Source organism: Carex rostrata, chromosome 12, assembly GCF_964058835.1.
Source record: "Carex rostrata chromosome 12, lpCarRost1.2, whole genome shotgun sequence".
NCBI classification, from domain to species: domain Eukaryota; kingdom Viridiplantae; phylum Streptophyta; class Magnoliopsida; order Poales; family Cyperaceae; genus Carex; species Carex rostrata.
This window is the reverse complement of record NC_135929.1, coordinates 9110014-9116706: the sequence shown is the minus strand read 5'-3', so window position 1 is coordinate 9116706 and position 6693 is coordinate 9110014. Positions and strand designations below refer to the sequence as shown.

General features: G+C 37.4%; 2 long non-coding RNA genes and 1 pseudogene across 3 annotated transcripts; 1 reads left to right on the top strand and 2 right to left on the bottom strand.

Annotated features, from left to right (window-relative positions):
* Window positions 1-325: 325 nt before the first annotated feature.
* On the top strand, window positions 326-1227 carry LOC144563237 (uncharacterized). The gene is made up of 2 exons (XR_013514283.1): window positions 326-539; window positions 795-1227. It is a non-coding gene; the product is annotated as an uncharacterized LOC144563237 (long non-coding RNA).
* On the bottom strand, window positions 449-788 carry LOC144563238 (uncharacterized). The gene is made up of 2 exons (XR_013514284.1): window positions 599-788; window positions 449-566 (listed from the first exon to the last, which is right to left on the bottom strand). It is a non-coding gene; the product is annotated as an uncharacterized LOC144563238 (long non-coding RNA).
* A 1580-nt stretch (window positions 1228-2807) lies between the features above and the next one.
* LOC144562681 (uncharacterized) lies at window positions 2808-6492 on the bottom strand (annotated as a pseudogene). The gene is made up of 3 exons (XR_013514181.1): window positions 6090-6492; window positions 3713-6054; window positions 2808-3381 (listed from the first exon to the last, which is right to left on the bottom strand). The product of XR_013514181.1 is annotated as an uncharacterized LOC144562681 (transcript).
* Between the last annotated feature and the right edge of the window lie 201 nt (window positions 6493-6693).

Here is a 6693-nt window from a genome sequence, read left to right as displayed (position 1 = left end):
TCCGAATCCGCTCCATATAAGGATCCAAATAGGGATAGACGCAGCAGATAAATTTCTGGATCCGAATTCGGATGAATATTAAATAGAGAAATTAAATAAATCCGATTTCGGTTAGGAATAAACATAATGGATATCATGATCTAATATGAAGCAGGTTTCCTAGCCCGAATCTGCTTTCCTTATCAAAACCAGCATTTTTCTTACAAAGGCTTGCCTTGGACATTAATACCCCATTGTGGGACTAATTTAAGATTCTGGACCAAATACAAAGACTTGCCTTGCATTGACCTCAAGTAAACGGAAGAGAAATCATATCTATTTTTTAATTAATTGTAATAATTGCCTGTGAAAGTCTATATATAGGAATGAATTCTAAGAGGGTACCAGGTGCATCATAAAACAAAGCAGAATAAAATAAATTACAAAGATGTCAACAACAAAAACTCTCCCAGTTCTCTGCATTCTCTTCCTATTTTTCACTAGCTCTCTTCTATTGCCTAGTACCGATGCTGCTCGAACCCTGGAAGAGAGCAAGGCTGGTAATAAGTAATCTCTCTCTTAATTTTCTAATTAATTGCTGGTGTATTCTTTTTTAAACTAAGGAAGTCTTCAGACTTTAATTGACTTATAATTAATTCAATGAAAAATGAACCAGCATCTTTTCATTTGCTCCTAATTGATTAAGTGGTAAGTTGAAATTTTTAGTAATAGATAAAGTGAGAGAGAAATCTTCTGTGTTTCTTTCATTAGTAATTAAATTAAATGTTGCAAATATATATAATCTGTCATTTCAGGACGCAGCCTGGGAGTCTTACAGCCAAACCCTTCGGTTCCATCGCGCAACCCCGGCGGGTCTTACAGTAGACCAAACTGCAATAAGCATTATAAATGTAATAATCCTCCTTAAGCAAAACCCTAGAAGAATGATGCCTGGTTACATGAAAGATTAAGAGCAAGAAAAATGCAACAACGTCGTATATATATATGTACTTGTATAAATAATAAGTGAATTATATAATGTGCTCCGGAGGGGATTTCATATATTATTATTGTAATGGCTACAATTAATAGTTACATAGGTTTGTCCCAAAAAATTGTGTTCATCTAAGTAAATCTACCAATGCCATCTCGGTGGAGAGAGGCCAAGCAACCCCATTTGACTATAAGTTTGGTGTACTAAAGTAATTATGTTGTTTGAAATAAATAATTGTGATGTATCATAGACAATGCTGCAGCTGACCTCTGTGAATGATTCTCTACAACACAGAATTTTTAAATAGCAAAAATTACTTAAAACTAATTCTCAATTTATGATGTAAAAACAAATTTACATATTAACTTCTGGCTTGAACCAATTTTTTTTTTCCCAAAGTTGACCCCTAACTACTAATTGATTCTACTGAGCTATGATATATAATTGAGGAGAAAAGATGCTCATGCTCAGAGGCTGAGAGCATGAGGCTACTTTTTGAGAAAAAACGCGATCCAATCCCTTGCACCCTCATCCCTATCACAAAGAGAGAGAGCAATGACTTGAGTTAACTAATCCAACAATCTAAAATTAATCTCGCAGTTAATCTAAAAAAACATTCAAATAAACTTGTTGATATATTGACAAAAGGACAATTTTACTGAAACTTCACTTTGACCAGAGGACAACAGAGAAAATGAAACCATTAAATAAAATAACAAAAGGACTTGAAAATTCGTAGAATTTTGATCGGAAATGGAGAAATTTGAACCAACATTTGATTCATATCTTAATAGTTTTTTTTTTTCCATTGAAAACCTGTCTTTGGTTCCAATTAAGAGATCTGATCATGCTTAGCTAAGTTTTAATGCAAAGTTTGAAGTTACTTTTGTTGAACAATTTTTCTAAAAGGGCACGCTAAGTTTTAAGGCGTATAATTTTTCTAAAACAGCTCGTAGGCCAATTACATCAATTGTTGAATTGGAAATACAGGATTTGTATTACCCGTTCTATCCCAGCAATAAATCCTACCACGTGAAATTGGCCCAACAGGCCTTCAAGAAAAACATGTGAATTGGCCCAACAGGCCGGCCTCGAAGCAGAAAACTCAACAAGTAACATAATATGTGGTTATGGATGTAGAGCGTTGGATGTAGTTGGGGAGGAAAAGGAGGCAAGCATTATGATCAAACGGTCATAATCTACACTCAAGAATTATGTTACCTAAGAGTATATGACATTATTTTTTTCCCTTATTGTCATGCACATGCACATATCATGTAATAAGATTTCTCGGGCATTTTGTCAAACACCTTCCGTGCACTTGACGTGTTGCTGGTCAAGATATGTAATTTAATTCTTGTTTTTACTTTTTTGAAATACGTATTTGTACTCTCCTCAAAACTATAAAATTATGTATTAATTTCTCTCTCCAAATTCTATAGGTAATTAAGCATTTACCATCTAAAATTGTAATAACACACATATTTACCCAATTTTATAGAATCCCACAATTGCTTGGCAGGTACTGAAAAGATCAATAATTGAAGTAATTGTGATACTCTAGATTTTAGAATCCATGACATGATTAAATTGTTCTAAATCTACCAATCGTCAAACTTCGGATCTGAATCAGAGTTTGGAGGAGTATTTTACCATTAATGTGTCCTAATTTTCCTCTTCGAGCAAGCGCCTTTTTTACCGCTCGAGCCCACGTCAGATAATTCCTCCATTCAGCAAGGTGGTCGTGAGGAGAATTGCAAGTGGTAATTGTGAACTTTAAATTTCGTTGATTGTAGGTCTGGTATGCCCTTTCTTGTGCACCCACTGACTGGAAAATTAAACACTAGGATCTGATACCATGTGCTTTTCTGAAAGAAAGATTGTTTATTGGTTGAATTTGATTCCTACTCGTTGCTTTACTTCCTAATTTAACATATTACAAATGGATATTACAGTTTCTAACAACAGCAGGGTGCTGTTAAATACAATATGCTAATCTCTAATAATACACAATTCTCTTATGCTAGTTTTACAAATCATGTTCAAACTCCCTCACTGTAGTAACTTGTTACATGCTGAATTCAACTCTTTTACAACATCACTCATTGCAATGCGCTCTTTAGACAACTCCTTGGAGCACAATAGTCCACATAGAATCACCGAAACCAAGCATTCTTTAGAGTTCTCTGGTACAACTGTATTCTCATTCCCTTGATCTGATGAGAACAATTTGGTATCGATAATGTCCATAACTCGGGCTGGATATGCTGCCTCGACATGCTTGTGAAGGCTCATACCATCACAAAATCTTTCATTAGTGGGGCAAATTCCAGTGAAAATTTCCAACAGAAGAATGCCGTAGCTATACACATCTCCTTGCGTGGATGCCTGGCCTCCCATTCCATATTCTTGAGTAGTGAAAAATATATATAAAGTCACTTTTTATCACTTTCGTTGAGTAAATAATTATCAATAACTAAACTAGTTTCATGACACGCCTATTTTTGTTTGTACTACCAAGTACCAATTCTACTGAGCAAATACTAAAGGATAAGAGGATCCTAATCAGTTCATTTTTAAATAGAGAATACTAATCAGTTCATTTTTAAATAGAGAATCATTAAAAAAATATCTTAAAGGCCCAACAAACAAAGAGGACAAGTTGTTAATAGTCAATAGATGAAAGATGTAATACTGAAGGAAATAATTTCATATGAGCAGGAGTATTAAGCATTGTACCTGGAGGAATGTAGCCAACAGAACCCTTGATTCCACCGGTACTTGTTATTGATTGACCAGGCAAGGTATCAGATCGAACTAGAAACCGGGCTAACCCGAAATCACCCACGTGTGCAGTCATGTCATCATCCAGAAGCACGTTACTCGGTTTAAGATCACAATGTATAAGCGGCACTGGCCTGTGATCATGGAGATAGTCCAATGCCTTGGCAATATCAATTGCTATTTTCACCCTTTGTAATAGGGTGAGGCCTTCCGATGGTCGATCCCTATGTGCATTCGGATGTAACCATGTTTCCAGGCTTCCATTAGGCATGTACTCAAAAATCAATGCCTTGAAATCGTTACCTTGATGATCTATGCTAGAGCACACACTGAGGACCTTGATAAGATTCCGGTGTTTAACATTTCTTAAGGCCTCACATTCTGATAAAAAGCTTCTTATAGCACCACGTTGCTCGAGGTTTAGTACCTTAACAGCAACGGTGTTGGCACCTCCTAAACTTATAGAAGCTTTATACACCACTCCGAAAGTACCACTTCCAATTAGATTCTCCACAGAGAAGTTGTTAGTAGCTCTAAGAAGGTCATTATAGGATACTCTTTTATATTCTGTCATGGCCATTATACCTTGTGGATCTTTTTGTGATCTCCTTCTCCAATAACAACCAACTACTAAACATATGATGATGCTTATGCACAACAATCCACCACCTATGCAAACTAGTATTATCTTGATACTTTCAGAATGATGTTTTTGTTTGGGTGAATCAGAAATACATTTTGGCAAATGGTTAGCAAGTAATCCACCACAAAGTTTAGGGTTTCCTCTTACATCAACTGCAGTCGCATTCTTAAAAACACCTTCTTCTGGTAATTCTCCTTGAAAATCATTGAAAGAAATGTTCAGACGTTTGAGTTTCATTGCACTAAGAAAAGAAGGTATTTTACCAGAGAAAGAATTGTTGGAGAGATCAAGCCCTTGCAACCCTTTTAAATTGCTCATAGAGGAAGGAATGGGCCCGTTGAGAGAGTTCCCTTCTAGTTGAAGGATTTGCAGCAGCTGACAACCTTCGATAGTGCTAGGAACTTGACCAGATAAATCGTTATACGACAAGTCAATTTGGGCTATATTATTTAACTTGCCAATTTCTGATGGTATCGACCCATTTAAATGATTTTGTGACAAGCTTAGGCCAATAGAAAGAGAATGAATATTCATGATTTCTCTTGGAATTTCACCAATCAGTCTGTTATTTGAAATATCCAAGAGCTCCAGAGATTGCATGTTACCTAAAGACAGTGGTATACGCCCTTCAAATGCATTATTGTTAAGAAAGAGCTGATTCATCTTAGTAAGGTTACCAAAAGATGATGGAATTTCACCGGATAACATGTTGTTTGACATATATAACCCTTGCAGGTTCCGAAGGTTCCCAATTTCAATTGGGATTTTGCCACTGAGGAATGTTTGATCAAGTTGGAGATCAATTAGATTAGTCAGCATTTTAATTTATACAGGAATAGATCCTGAAATTGGATTTCCAGATAATGCCAGAACCATGAGACTGGTAATGTTTGCTAAAGAATGAGGTATCGCTCCTTGGAGTTGGTTGTATCCAGCTATTAGATATTGAAAATTCGTACAATTGATCAAAGCATGAATAAAACTCCAATCACTAGATGTCTTCGCCTCAAGTTGATTGCTAGTAACTTGAAGAGAATTAAGGTGTTGCAAGCTTCCTATGGTGGAAGGTATTGTGCCAGTGAAATTGTTGAAACTAAGATCAATCGTACTCAGAGTTGTACAACTGGACAGAGAGGATGGAATATGCCCAGTAAATTGGTTTTGATAAATGATTAGAGCTTCTAAGGTCTGAAATGCATCACAGATGTAAGGTGGAAGAAATCCTTGGAGATAATTGATGCTGATATCTAACATCCATAAGTTGGATTGGTTGTAAAGAGAACGAGGTACTGTGCCGGAGATTTGATTATCACCTATTTGAAAATACTGAAGGGACTTAAGTTGGCCATGGGTATCTGGAATGGAACCCGTAAAACTATTTGAGTAAAGATCCAAAGCCAGTATGTTAGTAAGATTTCCTAAGGTAGGCGGTATGGTTCCAGTGAGATTATTGACTGACAAAGATAAAGTTTGGAGTTGCTGGAGGTTACCTAATCCAGGAGGTATGCCTCCGGTGAGAAAATTATTTTTCAGTCCGAGGAACTGAAGTTTTCGACACTGTCCGAGAGTCGAAGGTATGGTTCCTCCGAGATTGTTACTTCTCAGATTAAGGTATTCTAAATTGGAACAATTATTACCAAGGGCAGAGGGAATGCTTCCATGGATATAATTAGTGCTGAGGTGAGGTACCGCAATCTGCTCAATTGTCCGAGTTCCTCTGGAATGTTCCCGGAAAGGTGGTTGTTAGAAAGGCTCAACCTCTGAAGAAAGGTGAGGTTACCCAAAGAAGGAGATATCTGACCAGCCAGTTGGAAGGAGTCGAGAACGAGACCGGTGACTCTGTCAGGATGACGACGGCCGCAGATGACGCCTGGCCACCGACAGTGGTGAAGCGAGGCATTCCATGATGACAATGCGCTGGAGGGGTCGTTCCCGATGAGAGACTTAAAGGAGAGGAGTGCTAGCAAGTCGGTTTCTGTTGCATTTGAAGGAAGAAAAAAGCAGAGAGAGATTAGGAGGATGGCAGAGAGAGTAGTGCCAGTGCAAGTGGTGCTGTGAAAGAGATTATAAGAAGAAGAAATCATAGTTCAGGTTCAGTATCTCTGAGTGTAGCTAGGTAGGTCCTGGTACCTTTCTTATTGTAGAAGGCAAGTGCGTGTCAGTACGTGTCACCACGGAATTGAAGTCCATATAGGAAGGTAGGTCTGCATTAATTAACGCCTACATTCAAACTCGGCTGCCGTGTATCAAATCGGCATAGGCATTAGAGTGGGAAAAATGGCACGGCCGAGCT